At 42.2% G+C, this 14,314-nt stretch overlaps 1 protein-coding gene across 1 annotated transcript in view; it reads right to left on the bottom strand.

Moving 5' to 3' along the window:
• Positions 1 to 14,108, bottom strand: part of MICAL2 (microtubule associated monooxygenase, calponin and LIM domain containing 2) — a 192,836-nt gene extending 178,728 nt beyond the window's left edge. Inside the window, exon 1 of the mRNA XM_054026154.1 lies at positions 13,987 to 14,108. The gene's annotated coding sequence lies outside the window, so the exon portion shown is untranslated. The remainder of the gene's footprint in view (positions 1 to 13,986) is intronic.
• Between the last annotated feature and the right edge of the window lie 206 nt (positions 14,109 to 14,314).

Here is a 14,314-nt window from a genome sequence, read left to right as displayed (position 1 = left end):
ATTAACCACTGGAATAGTTTACCAAGGGTTATGGTGATTCTCCATCACTGACAACTTTTAAAATCAAGATTGGATGATTTTCCTAAAAGGTATGGACTAGGAATTATTTTGTGAAAGTTCTATGGACTGTGATATAGAAGAGGTCAGACTAGATTATCATAATGGTCCCTTCTGGCCTTAGTCTATGAACTGTTTGTTCAAGAAAAAAAGATTTGTGTAGATTTTATTCAATATAGATTCCTGGCTTCTGATATTTTTCATGAAAAATGTAGATCTCCCAAAAGGAAAGGTGAATGTAGGTCTGCTTCCTTTGTCAATTGGTCTTTATCTGAAAGGCCCTTCACAGAACACCAGTCACTTTTTAAAACTTTGCCTTTACTTGCTTAATCAAATCCAGTAGAGAAAAGTGTGTGTTTACATTGTCAATGTTAGTTTCTATCGAAAACTCATTGTTTCAGTGCCAGTCATTAAAATATCAGTAAACTCCTTGAATTAGGTAGAAGACAGGAAAGCTCCCCCTTCTGGAAAGTTTTGAAAATGCTCCTTCTTAGAATCCTAATGGAATCATCAGAAGTAAAAAAAACACATCTTTCCTTCCCCTCCATTGAAATCCATTCTGGAGGACGTTATTGCAGGATAAACTGACAGTTTCACAACAAAATATCAGACAACAGGCCATGTCCATGTGGGAAGGAGGAAAGTTGGATTCAAAGCATGGGCTGTTTCTTAGCATGTGACAAGAGGTATAATTTGCTCATTAGAGAAACAGTGTAATTAAAAACTAAATTGTAATGAAGGCTTTCATGAACTATCCTGTGTTGTCATCTCAAAAAGACAATTTGAAAAAAAAAAAAGGTCAGCTATTGTATGCCACAGGTCTAGTCTAAAGTACTGATCAAAACTGACAGGTCAGTTGATATCTGGGAGACAGACCAGAAAAATGAAACAGTGAAGGTAAAAACTTATTATCCAGAAAGTTTTTATTTTCTCCAAGTGTAGCAATATTTTTCACTCTCTTACATATGTGCGTAATAAAGTACAAGGGAAGGAGGATAGTGCACTGGCTGCAGTGCAGCTGATCAGTCAGATCTTCTTCTGAAGTTTTAGCATGGTTTGTATACTACACTTTAAAAAAAAAAAAAAAAAAAAAAAAGCTTGTGGCCTCTTCATCAGAGTAGTTTTAGTAACTATACTAGTATGTGCATCTGAATGAAATCTTAGATGCCTGCTGCAGATACACTTCCTGCTATTATGTGCCTTTGTTTACCTTAGGAGGCAATAGTGTTTCATGAACTAAACAAGGAGATTCTTAAAAATACTTGTACAGTTGCTTAACAGTCAGGCATATATAGATTAAAAATTTCAAAAGCTCCAAATTGATTTAGGGGCCTATATCCCCCACTGGAAATCTCTTTGAGTTAGGCTTCTTCGAGAAGTTTACCTAGTATGTCACAAGACAGAACTTTGCTTGAATGGATGGAAGAACATTGAAAATGGAAATATGTTTCATGTTGACATTGCGTTGTGGAATTGCCTATTTTGTCCATTTGTACATTAAAATATTCCACTGGAAAAAGCTGACTCAATAAATAGTCTATTAAACACAGGGCTTGGGTCACATATTTTAGTTAATGTCAAGTTGCACCTTGAACCTAGCTTTGTGAAAGTGTGTTAACACACACACACACACACACACAGTCTCCACTTATCTAAAATAGATATGTAGTTCTTTTTGTTCAATATTAATGCATGATGAGTGCTCTCTAAATGGGAGATGTAAATTCTCTCCCACTACCCCACCTGAAGCTGTTCCTTTAAGTAAATACATTAATCGGTTGCTACTCAAATTAAAAACAAATAACGATGGGTGGTGGTGGAAATCAATGCGTTCATTAAGTCAAACACTAGCTAACAAATAAATAGTTGGCTTTATGAATGCATAGTGCCATGTGTTTAAATTCAAAGTGAAGGGAAGCCTTCAGAAATTATTGACTGCTGGATTTTTAGAAAAAATACATTTCATATATTTGAGATATTACTGGGATGGAGACTGTTTTCTATAAACACATCTTTTCGCCTACAAATCCTGTACTACTTTTTCAGTCAAAAGAAGTAAAAAACTCCTCTCACGGATCTTAGTGGTACAACTTTTGCCCAAGCAAATGTAGATCAAGCTTTTGGGGGATCATCCCCTCCCATGGAAATACATGCAGGATCCACATTCTGGTGTTTCACTCCCCATCATTCTACCAAGACATGGGGATGACCACAAGGGGAAATTTGCTCTCCCAGGGAATAGCCAGTACTTTTTTTGCCCAGTTCCTGGATATTCCCCAGGACAGCTCCCACCACAAGGAATGGTTTCCCTAATGCAGCAAGGGCTGCAGAACAGTCATTACAGCCCCAGCTCTTTTTGAAGGGTGGCCCAGGCCACGTATGCTGTTCTACCCCAGGTCTATATCCCCCAAGCCCATCTCTTGGGGCAGGAGAGGAATTGTCAGCTGCTTCCAAAGCACCAATCGCTTAACTTGTTCTAGCTGGTCCTCAGTATCATATTTATCTAACTAACTTACAGTTAAAATTAATGCACAGAGCATATAATGAAGGCAATATCTATTAACAAGCATAATATGGGTAAGCCTATTGCACATTAACCTAGTTTCCTATCCAAATATCTAAGGCTCAAGGCTCAAAATACAAAACGACATAGGCTTGACCTGCAACCTTGGTTGTCATTCACACCACACACAGCAGCCCACAGTACAACTAAGTAAAGGGAGTATTAAGTTACTCAGACATTATAACAGGTTTCTGCTTAAAATTTCAGCTCAAATACCTGCTCCCAAATTTATACCAGGTACTAAAGCCACAACACAGTATCTTATTAAATGTTTGGCATGTTGCATCAAGTTACCATTAGTATGTAGTTATACGTCATGGCACATCGTGAGCCCATATGGCAAGGTAGCATCACATAATACAGCATGCCAAGAATGCTGACAAGAAATTTAAAACAACCCCCACTTTCAGAGCACTTTTAATGGAAAGTATGTCAAACTGTCCAACCCCATATGTAGTCTTCATTTTCTGTTTGAAAAATCCATTAAAATAATGCACTACATGTTTAAGTATTCACTTTAACAGGTTTACTATTAAAAACAACACGTTTTAGTTCAGCACACAGAACTTGTGCCCTTCTAATGTTTTAGTTGGTACACCTTGAGACATTTATTTATTAATTCAATTAAACTGAAAAACAATCACTTAAGACTCCACTGTACTCCTTTACTGGATCTGGCACAAAGACAATATCTCAAAGACTACTTATACCAACAGGTATTCAGTTAGGTGAGTTCCATTCAATTTTCAATCATGCACCAATAGTTCACATCTGTGGAACTTGTTTCCAGTCCTTAAACATGTGCACATTTCTGATACCTATTCAACCACACTAATGTTCTAAACACAAATACTGTATGTAGAAGTGACAGCTGGTTATTTATAAAATTGTGTATATAGAAATGCAAACCAGCTTTTACACTGGAGGGTGTGTATCACACCGGGTGTGAAAATCCTTTCAAACCCTCAAAATGGATCTAGACTTCAAATATTCCACTCTCCCTACTTGCATGCAAGAATTTTTTAGCAATGCTAAAATAATGACTGTTGGTGAAAGAAAAGAAAAAAGGAAAGAAAAGAAAAGATGAAATCAACAGGTGTTACTGGCATGTAGAGAAAACTAGAATCCTGGAGCAGAACCCCATAACATGCTTCTAAACAAAAACCCCCCTTCTGTCCCCCGATGTAGTATCCAAGTTTGAATCTCAATTTTGGCTCTCCCCTGTTCAGTTTGGATGGGAAGCAGGCTAGAAAGCAGAAGACTTCCTGTCTCAGCTACAGAATACTGCCACTGCAGGAGCTTTGAAGAGAGAAGCAAGAATATTCTAGCTGATATGTCTGTACAGCACTCCATCTCTTAAGAATGACCACCAGTGGGAAAAGCAGCAGTGTAAAGACAAACATACATTCTGGGCCAGATCCTCAGCAAGTGCAAATTACCAAAGATTCACTGACATTAGGAGAGCTATGACAATTTACACAGCTGAGAATCTGGCCCTCTATGTCAGTGGTTCTCAAACTTTTTTTTCGTGGACCACTTGAAAAATTGGGGAGAGTCTCGGCAGACCACTTAATTATCTTTCCAAATGTTGTAAACATCTTTCCTAACTATTATAAAGCGCTTTGGATAAAAGAGCTGTGTGTGTGTGTGTGTGTGTGTGTATATATAAACGTAATAAACTTTTTTGTTCTACAAATAAAAGCACATAGCTCAAATTTTAATATCAGTAGTCTTACTTTTCTAATGCGACAGGTGTGCCCTCTCTCCCCCGCCGCAGCAGCCCCCGAGCTGAGGCTGGGAAGGAGGGTCATCTCTCCCTGACAGCCGCAGCCCTTGAGCCGGGGAAAGTTGGACGCTCTCTCTCTGTCTACCGCAGCCCTGCACATCCCAAATTCCCCCCACCCCCTCTTCTCACCCCACTGACCCTCCCACCTACCTCCTATTCCCCGCAAGGCCACCACCTCACTTTACATGCGAGACTCCTCCAGGGTCCAGGCACCTAATTAGTGGAGCCACGCCTGCGTGCACCTTAGAGAGAACTATCTGTAGACCACCTGAATGGAACTCAGAGACCACAGACTACAGTTTGAGAACCTCTGCTCTAATTCATGCCATTGGGCCAAATCCTTGTACTTCCCATTGCCTAGACCCTGAATCTTACCCTGTTCTCTTCAGAATGGCACCACACGCAGAAAATACACAAGAAACAGCTGGACAGCACCCAAATAGGACACATGAGTCCGCACATGGGGGCTGATACCCTCAGCTACCAGCGAAGCCAAAGGACATTCAGAACTTTGAACCTCTCTCAATGAGTTTGGTTGTACAATAACTGAAAAGATTTGTTCAGCTGGAAAAATATAGCAAAGTTGTTGGAATACACAAAAATTAGAAAGATAGACTAGGTAAAATGGGGACAAAATGTCCTGTTTTTAATGTTGAGGCTGCATTTCACATGGACATAATATAGCAGCATCCCCTGTATCAGAGTTTGATGATTTGAGGTCAGTAAAAATTATTGTTTTGCAGTTTCTTCCCTGCTTTTTAATATCTCTATGCTTCCACAGTCTCCCATTTACCTCTCCCTAGCCCACTGTGCTGCTCCATTTGTGTGGGAGGTGTTAGAGGTAACATACCTCCCTAACAACACTAACAGATGGACTCACCTCAGCCAGTAATCAGGACAGTTATTGTGATATGTTCCCAGCCAATAGTATATAAATGAAAATGCCATTACCTGCCAAACATAGGTCTCCCCAAAGAGAAAGAGTCTTCCTCAGTCTCTGCATTAACAATCTTCTTCCCCCCCACATCCTATTTCAAAGGCTTATATTAGGAACTATTCTCTGAATCTTAACACACAGATTTTAAAAAAAGCCTTCCAAATGACCATTCTGGGTGTGAAAACTACAAAATATATACGGTGTATACTGTACAGTAGAGTAATTGAAGGTGCATTCAGCCTTTTAAAGACAGCACTTTGGGGGCCAATTATTGCACATTATGTGGCTTAATTTTTTAAGAAGAAATATTTGGAACACGCACAATAAAACAGTTTTAAATGGGTCACTGAGAACATGAAGAACAGTTCTGCATAAGCTCAAAAGCTTGTTTCTCTCAAAAACGGAAGCTAGTCCAATAAAAGATTATTTCACCAACCTTGTGTGTCTAATATTCTGGGACCCACACAGCTAAAACAACACTGCATAAACCCACACTGAAAAATTTACATAATTTTCATACATTCTAATTTACTGCTCATTTATGGCACTCCTACACAGAGGAGTAAACTGGAACAGCTCTTTGGGTGTTGCAACAGCACATCCAGTCAATAATCTGCAAGCTTAAAAAGTCTGAGAAGGGTTTATCCTGGACTAAGATCCAAAGAACTTGCTTTTTAAAAACACTAACAAACTCCATAATCACATATTTGCAATGCCAGACCAGTCATTTCAAAATTTCAGTTTAATATTAACTTGATAGCATGCAGCCAAGAAGAAAATTACTGGTGTATTTTCTAAATTTATGTGGGTGGAAATAGGATGCGGGAGGCAGCGGGAAAAAAGAGAAAACATGAGCCTGACCCTGTATTCATGACACGAAACCCCATGGGACTTTTGCTGAAGGAATTAGGCCCCGTGTACATAAAGTATTTGGAGTCAGATTCACCATACTGTACAGTGACTGAATGACGCTGGCTGGCCTGTGTCAATTTTAATAGAATTATTTCCCCTTCATAGTCTCAATTTTGCAACATCCAAGAGGAAAGAAAAAGGGGGTATAGCCAGCGCTCAAATTACAGGGGGCTCTGGGGAGGGCCAAGCCCCCTTACTACTTTTAGGGTCTACCTGTCTTACGGAACCCTGACTTCTTACTACTGTTTAAATTAAAGCAAACCACTTGACATTCTCAACTCCCATACTTCTTTCCCCATAATTTGAGCACTGGCTACAGAGGTGCGAGGAGAGGAAATTCTACTCTCTTTATCAGTGTAACAGAGCAAAGAAATGGACTTGTATGCAGCAGAGACTCCTACTACTATTGATTAATAATAATTTCTATGTGCTAGCACAATACATCTCTCATTTAGTTCCCCACCACCACCACCCCGTGTTAGGAATGGTTAGGGTGACCAGAAAGCAAATGTGAAAAGTCGGGACAGGGGTAGGGGGTAATAGAGTATCAGGGTTGGAAGGGACCTCAGGAGGTCATCTAGTCCAACTCCCTGCTCAAAGCAGGACCAACCCCCAGACAGTTTTTTACCCCAGTTCCCTAAATGGCCCCCTCAAGGACTGAACTCACAACTCTAGGAGCCTATATAAGAAAAAGACCCAAAAATCGGGACTGTCCCTATAAAAATTGGGATATCTGGTCACCCTAAGCATAACAGCACAAAACAAAATGGTTCCCTGCCTCAAAAAGCGTAGCTACTACTAGGTAAAAAGATAAATACGCTGTAAGAATCTCCATGTGTTGCCTTAAATAGAGTTTCCTTCCTTTTAAGGAAGTAAGCAAAAGACAAGCCCCAATGTGACTAAACTCCAGTTTTGGGGGAAGCGGAGTAAAATTCTACTTACTTGCAAGGCTAAATTTAATGGTCTGGAGACAAAAGAGTTATAGTATTACTCAACTCTTCCATGTCAAAAATAAAGTGAGCAAACTCCAACTCTAAAATGCGTCACTATGCAGCATTAACTGTGCAAATGCACAATTAATCTGAAAAGTAATAGACCTATCTCAAGTCTTTTAATCCGTTGACAGCTCAGCTAGCAGCCTTAGTTTAGAAATGAACGTCTGTGTTTTCTGGAAGCAATGCAATACACTGAAATACTAAGAATTACTAACACTGCTGGTGAAAGAGTCAGTCTCTAGTGTAAATACCTCCACAGACAGTCTTAAAGAGCTGCAAACCACACATTTAAAGATGGAGATCAACTGGTAGCCAAAATGTTCGGATCAGGAGCAGTGACAATATTTTTCAAATTAAGAAGTAAGAAAACCAGGGATCTACAGAGAACAGATGATGAAAGGATAAGCGGGTCTGAAGAAACACAGTGTTCCACACACAATAACATATATATTATTTTTTGCATTGCCTCTAAAAATGTGTCTCATTGTTAGTTTTGTATTCTACAACTTGTTAAATTTAAATTAGGTACACATGTTGCTAACTGGAAAAAAAACAAACAGTCTTGCAATAACATACGCCTCTATTTAAAGTGACCTGACATTCTGTTTTGCAACTTGTTAATTTCTAAGGTGTCACACCACACAGTTCCTCTTACAAGGAGTCCTGCTTCCACTGAAATCAACCAGAGTTTTGTCACTGACTTCAGTCAGATCAAGATATGACCACAAAAGCCAAAGTGAGGTGTATATATTACCAGCAGCTCACAAAAAATTCTGAAGCTGTGTGGTATTTCCCAATAATTTACAATTGAAAACTCTCAGTATCTGAGTTTCCCCTAAGGTTTTGTTTCAAGTTACTGTTTTTGAAATAATAGCACTGTGATACATGTGGGGTAGATCCAAGATTTATGCCACAGGAACTGAAATATTTCAATATTTACTGACCAAAAAGAATCACAGCAGTGACCCTGTTGTCCTGCTGTCTTACATACACAGACCACCCTCCGCGCCCCAACAATTATCTTGTTCACATGCCCAGTCATGAGACCGGGCATGAAAAAAAAATATTCTGCAGCAGAACTAGAGAATAAACAAAAACAACATCAGACAGTACAGTGGTTTATACTCAAGACGGTTCATGATTCTAGGACAGTCCCCTGCAAATCTGGACTTCTAATTACTTTAACGCAAAGCCAGTCACGTACCAAGAACATGTCTTATTGCTGCATGTCTTAGGGCAGCAATAAGAATTAGAATACTTAGCACATACAGAGCTTTACATTTTCAAAGCACTGTACAAATGTTAATGAACCCTCACACTTATCTACTTTACAGGTTTGTTAAGTATTACCCCATTTTATAGATGGGAGACAAAGGTCAAGTTACTTGCCCACACAGCCAAGACTCTAGCAGAAATTAGATTAGAATTTAGCATTTTCCAGTTTTCAATTTGGTTCTCATTTCTCTAGTCTATGCCATAAACTTCGTTGCTTTACAATTTTTTCAACTTTGCGGGAAGGGCATGATCATCAAAAGTCTGGAACTCTTATTTCTAAAAAGGTCTGTCCTTCAGGTGTCAAAACTTGAGGTATCAGTTAACCTGGGGAAAGGTGGATTACTGAGCCAGAAGGGATAGCAAATATGTTTTGCAGCAACAAACTTGGAAGGTCCATCTGAATAAAGTGTCAGAAACATATATAAGGGGATGTAGTAAGTTTAATTAATCAGATTAGTCATAAAATGTTTTAAGATTGGTATGCCAACACATCACCACATAATACAGAGAAAGCCAAGGCTCAGACTCAAATGCTAGGGCAGCACAGTTGCAGCTGTGCTGCTGTAGCGTAAACAGTTACTACAGTGACGGAATGGGTTCTTCCATTGCTGTAGTAAATCCACCTCTCAAGAGCCAGTAGCTAGGTTGCTGGAAGAATTTTTCCACTGACATAGCAGTATCTACACCGGAGCTTAGATTGGCTTAATTCCATTACACAAGGCATAAAATTTTTCACAACTCTGAGCGACATATTTAAACTGACCTAACTCTGTAGTGTAGACGAGCCTTTAATCCACACTTAAAAGTTGTATTGGCATAGCTACCTTGGTCAGAAGTGTGAAAAAGGCCACACCACTGACCAACATAGTTATGCCAACAACAATGTAGATGCAGCTTTGATGATGGAAGAGTGCTTCAGTCAATGTAGCTAATATCCTTCAGGTAGATAGTGTTCCTACACCAACAGAAAGACCCCAGTTGGCATAGGCTGCGGCTACTCTAGAAGGCTATGCCATCATAGGCTGTGTTTACATTATGAAGTCTAAGAAAAAGGATTGAGACTTTTCAGTCTCAAGTACGAAAATAAAAAGGTACATGTGTCATAATAAAGTGTACCCACTTACGCTGGCTGTCGTATGGAATTATTGTTCGCTGTACATTTGTAAGGAGCTGTGTATCACCCCATTATGCCTGCCTGAAACCACCACCACTTTGTTATCCAAAGAATGGGATCAAGAGATGAGAAAGAAGAGGACTGGGGGAATAGGGAGTGGATTCAAGGTCAAGAGAATAAATACAATTTGGGCTTTACTCCAAAGGAAAAAATAGTTACAGGATCAAGGAAGCAATTGTTCTATAAAAGAAATCCCCAAGTTCCAAAGCAAAGGCTTTTAAATTATTAGAGAAAACGTAAGTATTTGGCCTTGATTTTCTCAAGTACGATTAGGCCAGGAGTGAAGTGGTCAGTAATTCCCTGCATCTTTGTTTTAGTTCATAAACATGATCACTAACTCTATTATGCATGAGAGAAGTCTTTAAAAATATTCTAAGTTATCAAAAACTAGTTGAAGTGTCCACTCAACAATGCCCTTATTTCTAGAATACAGTGAATTGTCATGCAGGAAGAAGAAAGTGTATCTAGCGTATAAAGCAGGGGTGGGTAAACTACGGCCCGGATCCAGCCCCTCAGGGCTTTGGATCCGGCCCGCAGGATTGCCCACCGTGGTGCCACAGACCCCGCGTCGCTCTCAGAAGCGGCCAGCATCACTTCTCTGCAGCTCCCTGGGGGGTGGGAGGCAGAGGGGTCCGTGCATTGCCCTTGCCTCCAGGCACCACCCCCGCAGCTCCCATTGGCTGGGAACAGGGAACCACGGCCAATGGGAGCTTCGGGGGAGGTACCTGGAGGCGTAGCAAAAGCAGCGCACACGGAGCCCTCCGCCTCCCATCCACCAGGGGCCAAGTGCTTCCTGGAGCGGCCTGGCATGGGGCCAGGTCAGGCATGCAGGGAACCTGCCCTGGCCCTGGTGCGTGCTGCTGCCACCCCGGCAGCCCAAACCCTGCCTGCACTCCGCACCCCAACTCCCTACCCTAAGCCCCCTGCCTGCACCTCGCACCCCTCCTGTACCCCAACCCCCTACCCTGAGCCCCCTCCTGCAGTCTGCACCCCTCCTCTGCCCCAATCCCTTGCCCTGAGACCCTTCCTGCACACCGCATCCCTTCCCACACCCTGCACTCCCTCCCACACCCCAACCCCCTACCCGGGCCCTGCATACAATTTCACCACCCAGTTGTGGCCCTTGGCCCAAAAAGTTTGCCCACCCCTGGTATAAAGTGATATCCCTTTAAAAATTATTTAGATTGAAATATACTTATATAGCCTCTTTTATCCAAGATCGAGTTATTTTACAAACATTAATTGTTAACATCCCTGGGAGATAAATGTTGCAAGTCTCACAACCCCCATTTTACAGATCAGGAAATGGAGTCAGTGAGGTTAAGGATCTTGCCCAAGGTCCATTGCAAGACTGTGGAGGAGGTAGCATTAAAACCCAGGTGTCCCAACACCCATCCCTCTGCACTATGTTCCAGCCCATTAGTTCTCAGACTTTTGTACTGGTGACCCCTTTCACACAGTAAGCTTCTGAGTGCGGCCCCCTTTATACATTTAAAACACTTTTTTATATATTTAACATTATTATAAATGCTGGAGGCAAAGCGGGGTTTGGGGTGGAGGCTGACAGCTTGCGACCCCCCAATGTAATAACCTCATGACCCCCTGAGGGGTCCCAACCCCCAGTTTGAGAACCCCTGTTCTAGCCCATCCTGTTTCTCTGATGAAAAAAAGTTTGCAATACACGTCTAACAAAAAAAGTCAACTTGAAACAAAACAGAGGCTGTTATATAAAATTTCCTAGCCCTGCCAACATATTTCAACTCTGATCTGCAGGGACCATCTCTATATGCAAGAATGTAGTTCCATTTCTTTGCTCGAATTCTTTCTTGGTTGAGATTAACAGCAAGGATGCCAATTGTGAACAGAATTTTAAAATTGACTGAAGCATCTAGATCTCTTCACGCTGGCCAGCAAACAGATATCAGAAAGTCACTAGCTTTCATTTATCAACAGCTGTCAGATTCAGTCCAATGACTTTCAGGCAACAGAATCTATATCCCATTATCAGTCTTCTTAGCCCTTTCAGTCGCTCGCTGCCTGCATTTTTTTAAACTCAGATTTTCAACCCATACCTAAAGTGTAATGTTTAATAACATAATTACTACTGTAGATTAAGCCACACTTCAAAGCCCTGAATGAAAATGGCTGTCACATCCAATTAGGCCCAATCTGTAAGCAGGAAAGGATGTTGTGCTGGTTAATGCGCACCAAGAGCCATTCGCACTTAACACCACAGAGGAGTGTTGTAGCAAGCATACACAGAAAGCGTTTCTCATATTATTTCAGTAAGTTTACAAAGAGAAGCTAGCTGAAAGTCAGCATGCTATCAAATATTTGTACTTTATTTCCATACCTTCTTCTACACACAAAAAGTTAGGAAGAGAAAAAGAGTCCATAAGGAAATATAAATAAAAAAAAGTAAAAGTTATTTCAGGGCTCAAAAGCTCTAAGCTCGGCAATAAAAGATCTATCTTTAGAGCAGACTAGGATTAAATGTCACTATATCCAAGACCAATCAAGGTGGTAGATTGGACTATAAAAGTAATCTAGCCAAGCAACTGCAGTTAACCTTCTTCAGTAGGAAAAAAAGCCAGTCAGCAGATCCTATTTAAGTGACAGATGTACATCGGGGGACAACACAAACCATATGTGTTTGTGTGCATTAAAACCTTTTCCAATAATATTCTTTACTCTGCAAAGTTCATACAGGAGAGCGATATTAGCATTCAGTGAGATAATATAATTTAAAAATACAAGTATGATAAAACATTCACTCATTCAATACATATCCTATTCCAAGAGAGGCTTACATTCTTAACAGATGTAACAATTGTAATCCAGTATGGACAGTGTGCATGAAGTCAGATGCCAGACAGTGAGCAGTTAGCAATTTTGAGTCTATTCACATTTATTGGCTGATCTACTGACCACTGCAGCATATCTATAATCTCTCTTAATAGCTATGCTATTCCATATAGTATTACATACAAATGCAGATGAAGTTGAAGAGATGTGTGTTAATAAAAAGTGTTATGATGAGCAAATCACAACAGTTAGAATTTTAAGAAATGCTGTTCACAGGGATGGTGTGAGAATTGATTAGTTAATGTTTGTAGAGCACTTCTGAAATGCTATGTGAATGCTAAGCACTAATTACATATTATGGTACACATACCACACACCCACTATCATCATTCTAAGGGCATAGCAAGGCTTATGCCTGGTACACAGTCTTCCCAGTCTGGCCTCAGTAGAGTTTTTTCATCTCTATAGCCAAAAAGTGTTCAGACAGTTCACCTTCACCCATTACCAGGAACAACATGTTCATGTCTGTCTGTAAACAACCTCAGACTTCCCCTCCCCACCCCATCCAGCTCTTATCTATTGCACATACGGTACACCTCACTTCTTCCCCGGTTCTACTAGTAATCTCTCTTTACAATTAGCTGTCTAACTTCAGGGAGGAAGTGTGAGCCCTTAACATGTGCTACTTTCAGCTTCAGGAAATGGCTTCTGTTAGAGGGAACAGGGATGGTACATTTCAAAAATATATACAGTTCTTACCAAAGAGAACTAGACCCTCTCCCCACCCCCCGAAAAAGCCAAAACAGATGGCTTGTGGTTTTCCTTGGCGGTTATTGACCAAATCAAACTCTGGTGCAATGTCAAGCCTAGCCAAAATAAAGACTGGTGCAACCTGTCAGACTCCTCTTCCCATTTAAAACGTCAGGTTTGAAGCGGCTGCTAGTCATGAGTGGGCTGCGAAAGTCCCTATAAATCCACCTGTGCCAGAGAAATCTGAAATCGCTAGTTTCCAAAACGTCCCAATTCCTGACAAAAGACCGTTTTCTAAAACGGTTAATTTAACTACACACACACACACACACACACACACTCTTTTCAGGCGCTGGCATCTCACTTGTGGTTATATCACGTCCTGTTTCTTTTCAAAGCCACCCGAGCCCACGAAGCTGTAGCAATACAGCAATACCGTGTGGGGCGGGGAAGCGGGGTCGGGGAGGAACCGGGCTGCGGGCCAGCCGCGGCCAGGTGAATTATTCAGGAGCGCTCCCGCCTCTCAGCTGACGGCACCTGCGAAACCCCAGCCGGCAAACCGAGCCGGGCAGCCAGGAGCCTGGGGAAGCCGCAACACAGGCACGGAGGCACGTTGGACACAATCCTATTACACAAGCCCCAAACCGACCCCCTCCTCCCGCCCCGGGGACGTCCGGGAGCCGCTCGCCCGGCTGGGAGCGGGGGCCAGGGACTGCCCCGGCTGTGACTTACCGGGCACCCTGCTCAGCATGTTGGGCGCGGGGCACCAGCCGGGCTCACCACGGGGCAGGAGGGTGGGACACGCGCGCTCCTCTCCCCAGGGGACGCGGGCACATCCGCGCACGCAGCCTCCAGCTGGGGCGCAGCCCAGCGACTCTGCCCCGGCCGCCCGCCCGGGCGGAGAGCAGTAGAGCTGGGCGTGGCCCCGGCCGAGCCCCGGGCCAATCAGCGGGCGGCCGGGGGGCAGAGGGCTCCTGCCCCGGCCCGGCTCGCTGTCACAGCGCGCTGCACGTGGGAAGCCCGGCGCCCGGCCTTGGCTGCGAGTCTGCCCGGAGCGGGA

This window comes from Malaclemys terrapin, chromosome 4 (assembly GCF_027887155.1).
Source record: "Malaclemys terrapin pileata isolate rMalTer1 chromosome 4, rMalTer1.hap1, whole genome shotgun sequence".
NCBI lineage: Eukaryota > Metazoa > Chordata > Testudines > Emydidae > Malaclemys > Malaclemys terrapin.
The sequence above is the reverse complement of the archived record's forward strand: the minus strand, read 5'-3'. Positions and strand labels throughout refer to the sequence as shown.